The sequence below is a fragment of the Heteronotia binoei genome, chromosome 12 (genome assembly GCF_032191835.1).
Source record: "Heteronotia binoei isolate CCM8104 ecotype False Entrance Well chromosome 12, APGP_CSIRO_Hbin_v1, whole genome shotgun sequence".
Taxonomy (NCBI): domain Eukaryota; kingdom Metazoa; phylum Chordata; class Lepidosauria; order Squamata; family Gekkonidae; genus Heteronotia; species Heteronotia binoei.
In genome coordinates this window covers 64,104,314-64,117,822 of record NC_083234.1, presented here as the reverse complement: position 1 = coordinate 64,117,822, position 13,509 = coordinate 64,104,314, and the positions used below count along the sequence as shown (strand labels likewise).

At 43.8% G+C, this 13,509-nt stretch overlaps 1 non-coding gene across 1 annotated transcript; it reads right to left on the bottom strand.

Moving 5' to 3' along the window:
• Positions 1-12,954: 12,954 nt before the first annotated feature.
• TRNAL-GAG (transfer RNA leucine (anticodon GAG)) lies at positions 12,955-13,025 on the bottom strand. The gene has a single exon. It is a non-coding gene; the product is annotated as a tRNA-Leu (tRNA).
• Between the last annotated feature and the right edge of the window lie 484 nt (positions 13,026-13,509).

Here is a 13,509-nt window from a genome sequence, read left to right as displayed (position 1 = left end):
TGGTGCAAGGATTGTAATCAAGTACTAAATATTTTGTTGTTGTTGTTGTTCAGTCGCACAGTCGATTCCGACTCTTTGCGACCCCATGGACAAAGTCATGCCAGGCCCTCCTGTCTTCCACCATCCTCCAAAGTCTGCTCAAATTCGTGTTTGTTACATCAGTAACATTGTCCAGTCATCTTATCTTTTGCTGTCCCCTTCTTCTTTTGCCTTCTGTCTTTCCTATCATCAGGATCTTCTCCAGGGAGTGCTCCCTTCTCATTTGGTGGCCAAAGTATTTGAGCTTCAGCTTCAGCATCTGACCTTCCAGGGAACAGTCTGGATTGATTTCCCTTAGGACTGACTGATTTGATCTTCTTGCAGTCCAAGGGACTCTCAAGAATCTTCTCCAGTACCACATCTCAAAATCATCTATTCTTCTGCGCTCGGCCTTCCTTATGGTCCAGCTCTCACAGCCATACATTACTACTGGGAATACCATCGCTTTGACTATACGGACTTTTGTTGGCAGGGTGATGTCCTCCCAAGGAGCAAATGTCTTTTGATTTCATTGCTACAGCCACCAGCTGCAGTGATCTTGGATCCCAGAAATGTGAAGTCTGTCATTACTTCCATGACTTCTCCTTCTATTTGTCAAGGTGTGATGGGACCAGATGCCATGATCTTAGTTTTTTTGATGTTGAGTTTCAAGCCTACTTTTGAGCTCTCCTCTTGCACCTTCAACAAGAGGTTCTTTAGGTCCTCCTCACTTTCTGCAATTAGAGTAGTGTCATCTGTATATTTGAGGTTGTTGATGTTTTTCCCGGCAATCTTAATTCCGGCTTGTGCTTCATCCAGGCGCATTCCACATGATGTACTCTGCATATAAATTAAATAAGCAGGATGACAATGTACATCCTCGTTGAACTCCTTTTCCTATTCTAAACCAATCAGTTGTTCCATATCTCGTTCTGACAGTTGCTTCTTGACCCTTATACAGGTTTCTCAGGAGGCATGTGAGGTGGTCTGGTACTCCCATCTCTTTAAGGACTTGCCACAGTTTGTTGTGATCCACACAATCAAAGGCTTTAGCATAGTCAATGAAGCAGAAATAGATGTTTTTCTGATACTCCCATGCTTTCTCCATAATCCATCGAATGCTGGCAATTTGATCGCTAGTTCCTCTACCTCTTCGAAACCCAGCTTGAACTTCTAGTAGTTCCCAATTGACATACTGCTGAAGCCTAGCTTGTAGGATCTTTAACATGACCTTGCTGGCATGTGAAATGAGTGCAATGGTGCGATAGTTTGAACATTCCTTGGCATTATCCTTCTTCAGGATTGGAATATAAACTGATCTTTTCCAATCCTGTGGCCATTGTTGTGTTTTCCAAATTTGTTGACATAATGTGTGCAATACTTTAAAAGCATAATCTTTTAGGACTTTGAATAGCTCAACTGGGATACCATCATCTCCGCTCACTTTGTTGTTAGTAATGCTTTCTAAAGCCCATTTGACTTCACATTCCAGGATGTCTGGCTCAAGGTCATCGATTTCACTGCCATAGTGGTCTGGGACATTGAGATCCTTCTTGTATAATTCTTCTGTGTATTCTTGCCACCTCTTCCTGATCTTCTGCTTCTGTTAGGTTCCTATCATTTTTGTCCTTTATCATGGCCATCTTTGCACAAAACGTTCCCTTGATTTCTCCAATTTTCTTGAATAGATCTCTTGTCCTTCCCATTCTACTGTTTTCCTCTATCATTTGCATTGCATTGTTCCTTCAGGAAGGCCTCCTTATCTCTCCTTGGTGTTCTCTGGAAATCTGCATTCAGTTGGGTGAATCTTTCCTTTTCACCGTTATCTTTCACTTTCCTTCTTTCCTCAGCTATTTGTAAAGCCTCATCAGACATCCACTTTGCTTTCTTGCATTTCTTTTTCTTTGAGATGGTGCTGATTGCTGCCTTCTGTACAATGTCACGAACCTCCATCCATAGTTCTTTAGGCACTCTGTCTATCAACTCTAGTTCCTTAAACCTATTCTTCACCTCCATTGTATATTCATAAGGGATGTGATCAAGGTTGAACCTGAATGGCCTAATGGCTTCCCCAGTTTTCTTCAGTTTAAGCCTGAATTTTGCAATGAATAGCTCATGATCTGAGCCACAGTCAGCTCCAGGTCTCATTTTTGCTGACTGTTAGGAGCTTCTCCATCTTTGACTGCAGAGTATATAATCAATCTGATTTCTGTGTTGCCCATCAGGTGATGTCCATGTGTAGAGTCGCCTTTTAGGTTGTTGGAAGAGGGTGTTCACTTTGACCAGCTTGTTCTCTTGACAAAACTCTATTAGCCTTTGCCCGGCTTCATTTTGTTCTCCAAGACCAAACTTGTCAGTTGTTTCAGTCACCTTTTGACTTCCTACTTTAAATATTTATATTTAATAAGAAAATGGCTGTTCATTGCAGGGTATAATTTTTTTTTGTAAATAACAAGATCAATAAATGAACAAAACATTAACATTATTCATATTCAGGCCCCTAGGATTCTTTGGAGATTATTTCTTATGTCTCGCCATTGTTCTTCCTCCCCCCCCTCCCCACAATCCCATTCTCTTTCCATCCCCTCCATCTCTCCATTCTAGCTTTCAGAGTATAGGGTTGCCAAGTCTCCCATGGCTTCTGGTCATAGAGTATCCCTCCCAAATTGCTAGAACATCCGGGAAAACCATAGAGTTTTCCTGGAAGCTCCTAGAGCGGCTGGTGTGCGACATTGCCAGCACAACGATGTCACTTGTGAGTGATATCATTGTGCCAGCAATGTTGGAAGGGGATCCCCCCACTGACCCAATGTGGTCCGGCGGATTGGGGACCTCCAGAGTGGGAGAACTCCCACCCCACCCAGGAGCTTGGCATAGGGTTGCCAAGTCCAATTAAAGAAGAATCTGGGGACTTTGGGGACAGAGCCAGGAGACTTTGGGGGTTGAGCCAGGAACAAGTGTGTGACAAGCATAATTGAACTCCAAGGGAGTTCTGGCCATCACATTTAAAGGGACAGCACACCTTTTTAAATGCCTTTCTTCCATAGGAAATAATTAAGGATAGGGGCACCATCTTTTGGGGCTCATAGAATTGGACCCTCTGGCCCAATCATTTTGAAACTTGGGAGGTATTTTGGGGAGAGGCACTAGATGCTATAACAAAAATTTGGTGTCTCTACCTCAAAAAATAGCCCCCCAGAGTCCCCAATACCCACAGATCAATTCCCCATTATTCCCTATGGGAATCGTTCTCCATAGGGAATAATAGAGTGCCCAGTAGACATTTCCCTCCCCTCCCCCACTTTCTAAAGGGGGGGAGGGCCTCCAAACCAGGGAATCCGCTGCCTCCTCCCTCTCTCACACACACAAATACTTACTAGATCTTCTTCCTGCAGAACTCTACTTGCTGTGAAAACGAAAGCCAAAGAAAGGGAGGGGCCGTTCTCCATGGAAACTATTACTGACCCTTTCCAATGAAATCCTTCCTATTTCCTGTTTCCTGCGCAGCCTTAAAGGCACACTTTTTACAAACGAAGCTCTACAACTACATGATACCTACACACATGTTCTCCCCCACCCCCGCTTCCGGATTTTTGGAGAGTGGGGGAGGAGGCCGCAAATTCGGCGGTCCCCCGCCACGGCGGGGGGGTTGGGAAGCCTAGCTTGGCAGCCCTATCAGAGTAACATGTCATGTGTTCCCCAGTGGTGTCCCATCCAGAAGTCTGATGCTGTCTTGCATTGCACTGCTGGAAACAGATCTTAGCCTTCAGACAAGGAACTTGATTAGGTGTTGGACTTGGTGAGAGCCAGTTTGGTGTAGTGGTTAAGTGTGTGGACTCTTATCTGGGAGAACCGGGTTTGATTCCCCACTCCTCCACTTGCACCTGCTGGAATGGCCTTGGGTCAGCCATAGCTCTGGCAGAAGTTGTCCTTGAAAGGGTAGCTGCTGTGAGAGCCCTCTCCAGCCCCACCCACCTCGCAGGGTGTTTGTTGTGGGGGAGAAAGGTAAAGGAGATTGTGAGCCACTCGCTCAGTCAGATCTGCTCACTGAACATTTCTGGTCTCCTCACAGTATCAGGCCTTCCACCATTCCTTGTCTCTTGAGCAACAGAAGTAGTACATCATAATTGTGCTGAAAAGTGAGAAATCTATTCCATTACTACTGTAGTAAAAATGCTGCTGACCTTATTCAGGTCATGCTCAGTATGGGGTAAAAGAGGCTCATGACTCAACCCTTAGCATCTCCAGTTAAAAGAACTGATGCTAAAAATGTTAGGAAAGGCCTTTCTCTCTGTGAGACACTGGAGGGCTCCCACAGAGTTGACAATACCAAGCCAGATGATCAATGATCCAGGTCTCTATGGTTGCTAACAGACGGGCATTTGGGGGTGGATGAGAGGCTTTCCAAATTGGGCCTGCTCAAAAACAGCTGTCCCGAAGCCTCCACACATTCCCCTGCAAGCTGTCCCCATCCCATCCACGGGGTGACACGGGTGCAATCAGACAGCAGTTGTGCACCATTCCTGTTGCTCGGTTTGGTTTTTTTCACACCACCAAGGTGACTCGCTTTCACCCTTCTGCTTCCAGATGCTGAGGAGGTGACTGGTGTGCAGCTCAAAAATTTCCTACCGCTTCATAAATGGTAGCTTTTTGAGCTACACTGTGGAGGCCAGAGGACAGGGTGAGTAAGGGACAAGGATGGATGGCTGATGTTTGTGCGTCGAAGGATTTTTCTAGTTGATTTCTAAGGCGTCTCTGAGTTGGGCCAAAGTGCCGGTCTGTAAGCGGTCTATGTCAATTTGGTAGATTCTGTCCCATAGGCAGGTTGCCATAAAAGTCCTAAATTCAGTCCTTGGCATATTAGATGTTGAAAAAGATATTTCTGAACCAGTGACCATGAAGAGCTACTGCCAATCAGAATAGAGAGCACTCAGCTAAAGTTTGATGTGGGGTGGAATTCTAGCAGGAGCTCCTTTGCATATTAGGCCACATCCCCCCTGATGTAGCCAATCCTCCAAGAGTTTACAAGACTCTTTTTGGTAAGCTCTTGGAGGACTGGCTATATCAGGGGCTTGTGTCCTAATATGCAAAGGAGCTCCTGCTAGAATTCCACCCCTGGATGTGGTATAAAACAGTGACCGGATGCCACTGAGTTCAGTGGGAGTTCCCAAGTAACTGTTCACAGAACTGGAACCTTAGGTTGCAATTCCAAGCATGCTTACAAGAGAGTAAGTCCCATTTTCAATTCAATTCGATTTGCTTTATTACGGTCCATGACCAAATACACAGTACAATGCAGACCAACAACACCCCCAGAAAAATTGTAAAAATCTAGAGGGACCTAAAAAGGTAAAACATATGATATGAAAAATACAGATAAAAAATTAAAAGATTATACAGCACCAGTAAAATATTAACTAAAATACACTGATTAACATTTGTTTCAGTTTCAATAGCATTTATGGTACTATACAGAGTACTCAGGGATTAGGATAAAGTAAAATACAAGTTTGGGAATATTCAAAAATAATTAAAAAACAGACAGTTTCAAGACCCCTTCGTTACATAATCCTCATGAATTCTCCTAGCTGCTGCCAAGAATTTGGCACAATTAGATGTAAATTGGGGGTTAGAATCTGATAACAGCATATTTCTGATTTTATAATCAGAGAACCCCCGGGCATCCCTCAAACAAAGAATAGATGTACCTGCCTAGGTAAAGGCCACACCCATTTTCATGTAATTCTTATATGCTTAGGTGTGCAATGTAAGGGAACAATCTGAAGAACCCTTAACTGGGATAAAGTCCCACTGAATAAAATGGCACTTCTGAGTAGATCTGCTTAGCATTTCTCCCTTTGTCACTTAAATGCAAGCATAGATGAACAGTATTATTATTGACTACTTCTACACATCCCCACAATAGCAATATAAGGCACCTAACTGATGTTCCCATTTTACAGGTGGGAAAACTGAGATGGAAATAACCTTTTGACTTAATCCACTCAGGAGGTTCATTTGAATCCGGGAAATGTCACGGTCATGCTCATAGTGCCTAAGATTTTCAGCTTTCTGTTCTTTCTGCAAGCCAGAACAGTGATGCTAATGCAGCTGGTATTTCTCCTCTAAAGCACTCTATGGAGTTCATGTATCATTTGAAGCTTCCCAGAAGCCCTTGCTTCCTTGCCAGCTCCACTGTATGCAGAGAATACCATTCAGCTTACAAAACTAGACTGACTAATAGGAAGCAGGAGACGAAGGGAACTGATCTGACTCGATTGCAGGAGTCACCAAAATACACACAGACATACAGCCGCTGTTCCCCCTCTGCCTTGTTCTTTAAATCTTATCTTTAGGTTAGAAGCAAAACCTATTAGTCAAGAAACAGAAATGGGAAACAGTTTTGCCTGTCTCTCACCCAAGTGCATCTAAATTGTTTTAAATATTAGATGGCCAAAATGGACTTGAGTGACATACTCTGTGCTCAGAGGCAATACCTGCTCCTAGCTCCTACTGCAGGGGTGGCCAAAATTGCTTAACACAACAGCCACACAGAATGTCAGATGATTGAGAGCCACAAGACATGAACATTAGAGTTTGAGAGCCTCAAGGAAGGGAGGGAGGGAGGATGGGAGGGAGGGAAATACATGTGGGAGAGGTGGAAAGAAAGCAACTTTAACTTTAAAAGCATTATTCAAGCCACCGGCTGGCTTGGTTTGGAGAAGTGATTTAAAGAGACAAATGCCTTTTCCAAGCCGACTGATGGGCTGGTGGGAGCTTCGAGAGCCACACAATATGTGTGAAAGAGCCACATGTGGCTCCCGAGTCAGTTTGCTCTAGTCACCCTTGCTCTAGTGTTTCATTGATCCCACTGCCACATCACATTGATTCTGGATGGGATCTACAATTTGAAATGGATTCTGGAGATGGTGCATCTGTGTTTGAACCCTTAATGTTTTGGGGTGTTTAGCTTCCATCTCAGTTTATCCAGGAAGAGTAAAATTGCAGGATGCACTGCCAGAATCAAAAGTACAAGTGATTTTTCTACTTAGGTTTTTGGAAGAATGGCAGAATAAAAATGGGTTGTAGAACTGTAGGAAAGTGATGGTCTGTATTTTCTGTGAAACTGGATATGGATTTGGCTTCTGTTCTTTCCCTACCCCATGGGTACATTGCTAGTTCCGAAGAAGAAATAGCTATAATCCTTTTTCTTCAAACTTTGCACAACATGGGCTCTTTAATATGGGAAGACCCCAAGGGAGAAGGAAGGAAATCTGTCTGTCTGTGGGTGGCAAGATCATTGTCTCCATTGCAGTCTTTCATCTTTAATGCATCTGCTATGAGCTCGTTGAAGACCACAACTTATGAAGTCAGACAATACCTCCGTTGTCTTGGGCAGGTGGGAATACCCTGGGGAAGTCAGGGTGAAAGGGAGAGAGGAAGAAGGAAGGTGGAAGGTTCAGACACTGGTTTATGCTGAGAACTATGCTTGTGATGGAGCCACAAATGAGGTGCATAAGTATTGTATCTCCTTCTTATTTTATTAGGTAAATGATTAATCAGACCGGTGCTGTAATGATGACTGAAGCTGCCTTATCCTGAATGAGACCACAGGCCCACCAGGGTCAGTACCATCTACTCAGACTGGCAGCAGATCTCCATGGTCTCAGGTAGAGGTCTTTCACATCGCCTACCCCAGGGGTTGCCAAACTGTGACTCAGGAGCCACATGTGACTCTTTCACAGGTATCGTGTAGCTCTTGAGATCCCCACTGTGCCATCAGCTGGCTTGGCATTTCTCTCTTTAAAACACTTCTCCAAGTTGTTTGATTCCCCACTCCTCCACTTGCACCTGCTGGAATGGCCTTGGGTTAGCCGTAGCTATCACAGGAGTTGTACTTGAAAGGGCAGCTGCTGTGAGACCCCTGTCAGTCCCACCTACCTGACTGTTGTGAGAGGAGAAGATATAGGAGATTTTCTCTGATTCAGAGAGAAGGGCGGGGTATAAATCTGCAGTCTTCTTCTTCTTGCCAGCTGGCAGCTTGGAGAATGCATTTAAAGTTGCTTTCTTCCCACCTCTCTTTCCCTTGCTCCTCCCCCATCTATTTGCTTCCCTCCCTTTCTGTCTTGTGACTCTCAAACATCTGACATTTATTCTGTGTGGCTCTTACGTTAAGCATGATTCTTTTAGCTGGAAATGCTGGGGATTGAGCCTGGGACTTTGTGCATGCCAAGAAGATACTCTATGGATGAGCCATAGGCCCTCTTCTAATAGCCTAAAGTAGCTTTCTATGTTCAGAAGGAAATGTCCTGAGCTTTGAACAGCTTTGTCGGATGACATATGTAGAGCTTTGCATGCAGAAGGCATGAGCTTCAATCTTTGGTATCTCCAGTTTAAAGTAACTCAAATAGGAAGTGTCCAGAAAGACCTTTCTCTGCCTGAATCTGTGGAGACCAAATTGAGCTAGACCCGTTCCATCAGCCTATCATTTGTGAACAGCTGTACAATGAGCAATAACAATTAAAAATAATTTGGCTGTGGCCACTAGACCCAAAGGTATGGCTTGATATAAGGAAACTTCATGGGAATATCATAACATCAGGACATTATCAGGATATATGAGAAGCAGGCAGAGTGGTAAAGCTGCAGTACTGCAGTCCAAGCTCTCTCCTCACGACCTGAGTTCGATCCCGGTGGAAGCTGGGTTCAGGTAGCCGGTTCAAGGTTGACTCAGCCTTCCATTCTTCCAAGGTTGGTAAAATGAATACTCAGCTTGCTGGGGGGAAAGTGGAGATGACTGGGGAAGGCAATGGCAAACCATCCCGTAAAAAGTCTGCTGTGAAAACATCGTTATGCGATGTGACTCCAGAGTCAGAAACGACTGGTGCTTGCAGAGGGGACTACCTTTTCTTTCTTTTTTTTAGGTATATGTACCTAATTTTGTGAGGGGCCAGTAGTGTACATGCTTTGCATTTGTGTGGTCCCAGTTTCAGGTTATTACTGTAGTAATAAGGGTACTTTGCATTGTCTTGACGTGTTTACAGTAGTCAGCAGCAATCTTGATTGTGAGAACTGATCACAAGAATTGCCACTTAGGTTCATGGGTGGGCTATATGTCTTTATTTGTTCCGGACCCGGAAACTGCAGTTAGTGCAGAATGCTGCGGCCCGGGTGCTATTAGGGCTCCCAAGATGGGAGCACATTCGGTCGGGGCTTTGGGATCTGCATTGGCTGCCAATAACATTCCGAGTCCGGTACAAGGTGTTGGTCATTACCTTTAAAGCCCTATATGGCCTAGGACCTGCCTACCTTAGGGACCATCTCTCCCCACACGTTCCCCAGAGAGTACTACGATTGGGTTCACAAAACCTGTTAATAATCCCCGGGCCAAAGGAGGCCCGTCTGAAATCCACCAGGGATCGGGCCTTCTCGGTAACGGCGCCTTACTGGTGGAACCAGCTGCCGGAAGAGGTGAGGGCCCTGCGGGACTTAGGGCAGTTCCGCAGGGCCTGTAAGACAGCCCTCTTCCGGCAGGCCTACAACAACTAACTGACACTGAGAAATTTCAGATGGAACTAAAATGCATTTAATAGACCGCTGGTTTTTATGTTTTTATGTCTTATTAACTTATTGTTTTAACCTTCTTATGTAAATGTTTTTTAAGCTAAAATTATGTAAGTTTATTATGTTGTAAGCCGCCCTGAGCCACTTCGGTGGGAAGGGCGGGATATAAGTCAAAATATAAATAAATAAATAAAAAATAAATTTATTTAAAGAAGTTACCTGAGCTGTCAGTAACTGTTTTGTTTTTTTTTTTTAAAAAAAAAACACTGATCCTGGGGTGCGTTCAGACGTACCATTAGTGGTGACACAGCTCCCTCTCACTGCCAGATTAAATATGTTCGTCATCCAGGGTTATCCCGGCTTGCTCCAGATCAATGCCACGCTAATTTGATAGTGCAGAAAGTCTGGCCCTTTTCCACCGAAGTGGCACACGATCATTTTTTTTCCTATTTGGACAGCTCCTTGGGATGTTTACTGCCCCTCCCACCTTTTTTTTATAAAAAAAAAAAAGCCCCAGCAGACATGCACATGGCCAGATCATCCAGGAATCTGAGGTGACACTTCCGCTTCTCTGATCAACACACGATCGGGGAGGCGGGGGGAGACATCCCACTATTCAGAACAGGAAACAAATCTTTTTTTCAATGTGGAGGATTTCCAGATATTATTGTCACTGCCAATTTCCAGGAAAGTAGTTCCTGGCAGTCCCCTGGTTTGAATTGGCAACATTAATTCCCGAAACTTCCCCCCTCCCAGCCCTGCCTTTGAAGCAACGTTTGATTTCCCACCTCATAACGGTTGGATGCATTTTCAATGGACCCCCGCCCCCAAGAATCACATCGCGCATGCTCCAAGAAAAGAGCGTGATAACATTGGATGTCTGATCGCTCAACAACAGGATGAGTCGCATTCTTGGATGCTCGTTTGATCGGCCCCACATTAAATCAATATTCAGCAATTTGAGCGCTACACACCCGCTTTTAATGTGACGTGTGACCGCACCCCAGGAGATCCAAACAGCTTGGCTGCCATTTACAGATGTAGAGCTATATTGTTAGAAGGCACACAGAGACATAGAAGTAGTAAGTTTCAACCCAAAATGTCATACTCCCCCCCCCCTTTTATTAATGTGTCATTAAGTTGAAGGCAGTGACAGTGGTGAAGGGGCAGCTGCTTTAACAAGAAAGAAGTGCACTTGTGCTAACATCTCCCTCCCCCCCCAAAAAAAGAAAAAAAAGAATGCATTTATGCTGTTCAGGTTTATCTGTTTGCTATGATGAACATTCAGTGGCCATGTTCATTACCTATAAGAAGCATTTTGTAGCCTTGAGGCTGGATTACTGTAGCATGCCCTACATTGTGTTGTGCTTGAAGACAATCCAGAAACTGCAGCTGGTCCAGAATGTGGCAGTCAAAATATTGTCAGAATGCTTTTTTTTAAATTTCTAAAATATAACCCCTTGAAAAAATGAAACAATTTAGCCATATAAAATAAGTAGGGGAAAAAATAGCACTGATTTCCATTTGAGCCTTCTTGTTTGTCTGCCATGACCTGACATGAGATTTCATTCTCTGATATTCTTCTCCCACATGGCTAATAAAATGATTTTATTAGAATACCAGTACAGTTTGTCAGATTTTTTAGAAAGATCTTTTGGGACAGGAAGCAGATAGCAAAATCTTGGAAAATTTAGTGGTTTGATGTTGTAGTTATGAATTTTGTTTTGGCAAATGGACTCTGGGCCTCCCTGGCCAGTAGACCCATACAAGGCCACAAGCTGTATCCCCTAGGCATTGAGTTTGCTTCTTTAGCTACAAACCAATTAGATATAGTAGTCAGGAAAAAAATGACTGGATAGGACTGTGACTCTGGTGTGGTATAATCAGTGCCAAACTTAAACATTTGTGTACCTGAAGTGGAAAATCCAAGTAATTCCTCCTCATAGTGTACATCTTGTCTCCTCCGCAATGGTGTGATGAGAGAAGACAGAGACAAGAGGGAAAGGATGAAACAGAGGACTCTGTGATTAATCATAGAGAGAAAGGGTGGTTGGCTAGAGAGAGAGAGAGAATGCAGAATAGGTAGACAAGATTGAAGAAGGTATGAAGAAAGGTCTTGGACCTCTTAGGCATTTTCTAACACCTCTTTTGGACAATCTACTCATGTTTTCAGTAAACTTGTTTCCTCCAGGACATTCTGGAATTCTTCTTATTCCTTATTTTGTCTAACTTGAAATGAATGGGCTTTCTTTTCAACTTGGAATTTGTGAATTATGAATCTTCCATTCTTCTGTTTCTGTTTTCTAATGTTGTGTACTCTGCTGTGCACAAGTGGTTTGTCACAACTTCTGCTCCTTTTTTCTTTTCTTTTCTTTCCATCCAGATGTTCATAAAGAGCATGTTCACATGGATAAAACATTGCAACTCCTCCCCCCCAATATTGACTCGATCACCTTAGGACTGTATCAAAAATATTTTGTGCTATTCTTTTTTCATAATTACACATGTATATTAGTAGGACACTACACAAAATCTTGATGCAAATCATAAATGCATTGAGAAAACACTGCTTTTTTACAGTGTTTTCTCAATGCACATATAAGTGTAGTAATGTAGCGAGGGAAGATAAAAATGAAGCAAAGGGATGGAAAGCTGACGTCTGCTGTAGATGTTCCAGTTCTGGAGTTAATTCTCCTAGATTAATTGGCATTCAGAAGGAGCAGTACACAGGACAGAGATAACTCTTAGAGCGGTGGAGGAATTCAGAGGAAGAAATTGCCACTTCTTTACCCTCTCCTTCCATTGTCCTGACAGGGGGAAAAATGCTATTGTTCAAAAATGTATTACATTTATTTTATAAATCAACTTCAAGATTGATTTATTAGCTCTATTAGACTATTTACCTTCAGATTTTGGCTGATTTCTGGTGAGTCTCCCAGTTTCTTGTGGGTTTTCTCAATTGCTATAATTTCTGGCTACAGGCCTGCAAAGAAGAAAGGATGAATGCAGAAAGACAAGTTGAATGAAGTAAAGAAGGGAGAGGGTAAGAGGGATGAAAGGCTCAAATGGGAGGGCAGGAGGGATATGAACACAGATTGTTCTCATCTCAGGACCTCCTTAGTTATGACTGTGGTCCAGATGCAGCAGTGCCAAGGCCGAAGAAAGGACACACCACAGCAGAACTGGCTTTAGCAGGACCATCTGCAAAGAAAACCATGAAGACTATTTATGTGAACATATGAACATATGAAGCTGCCTTATACTGAATCAGACCTTTGGTCCATCAAAGTCAGTATTGTCTTCTCAGACTGGCAGCGACTCTCCAGGGTCTCAAGTGGAGGTTTTTCACACCTCTTTGCCTGGACCCTTTTTTGGAGATGCCAGGGATTGAACCTGGGACCTTCTGCTTCTCAAGCAGATGCTCTACCACTGAGCCACTGTCCCTCCCCAACAGGGTGGGACAGTGGAGGGTGGACTTGAGGTAAATAGAACATGTGCTACTAAATGAAAACTCTATGGAGCTTTTCTGCAGTGGAACAACTGGCCTGCAAAATGCTCAATTCTGGGGAAAGGATGGGATGAAAGATAATAGCACACAGGGCTTTTTTGAGCAGGAGTGCACAGGAACGCAGTTCTGGCTGGCTTGGTGACAGAGGGGTGTGGCCTAATATGCAAATTAATTTCTGCTCTGCTTTTTTCTACAAAAAAATTTGGTGCCTCTACCTCAAAAAACAGCCCCCCAGAGACCCCGATACCCACAGATCAATTCCCTAGAGACTATGGAAATTCTTAGAGTGCCATGCAACACTCAACAGAAGGGATGACATGGTATCATCGATGCTCCCCGTGCTCCACTGAGTGGAGTTGGAAGCCAGAGGTCAGGGATGAGCAGTTGCACATTGCAGCAGGGCAGCCCAAGGCTACCTG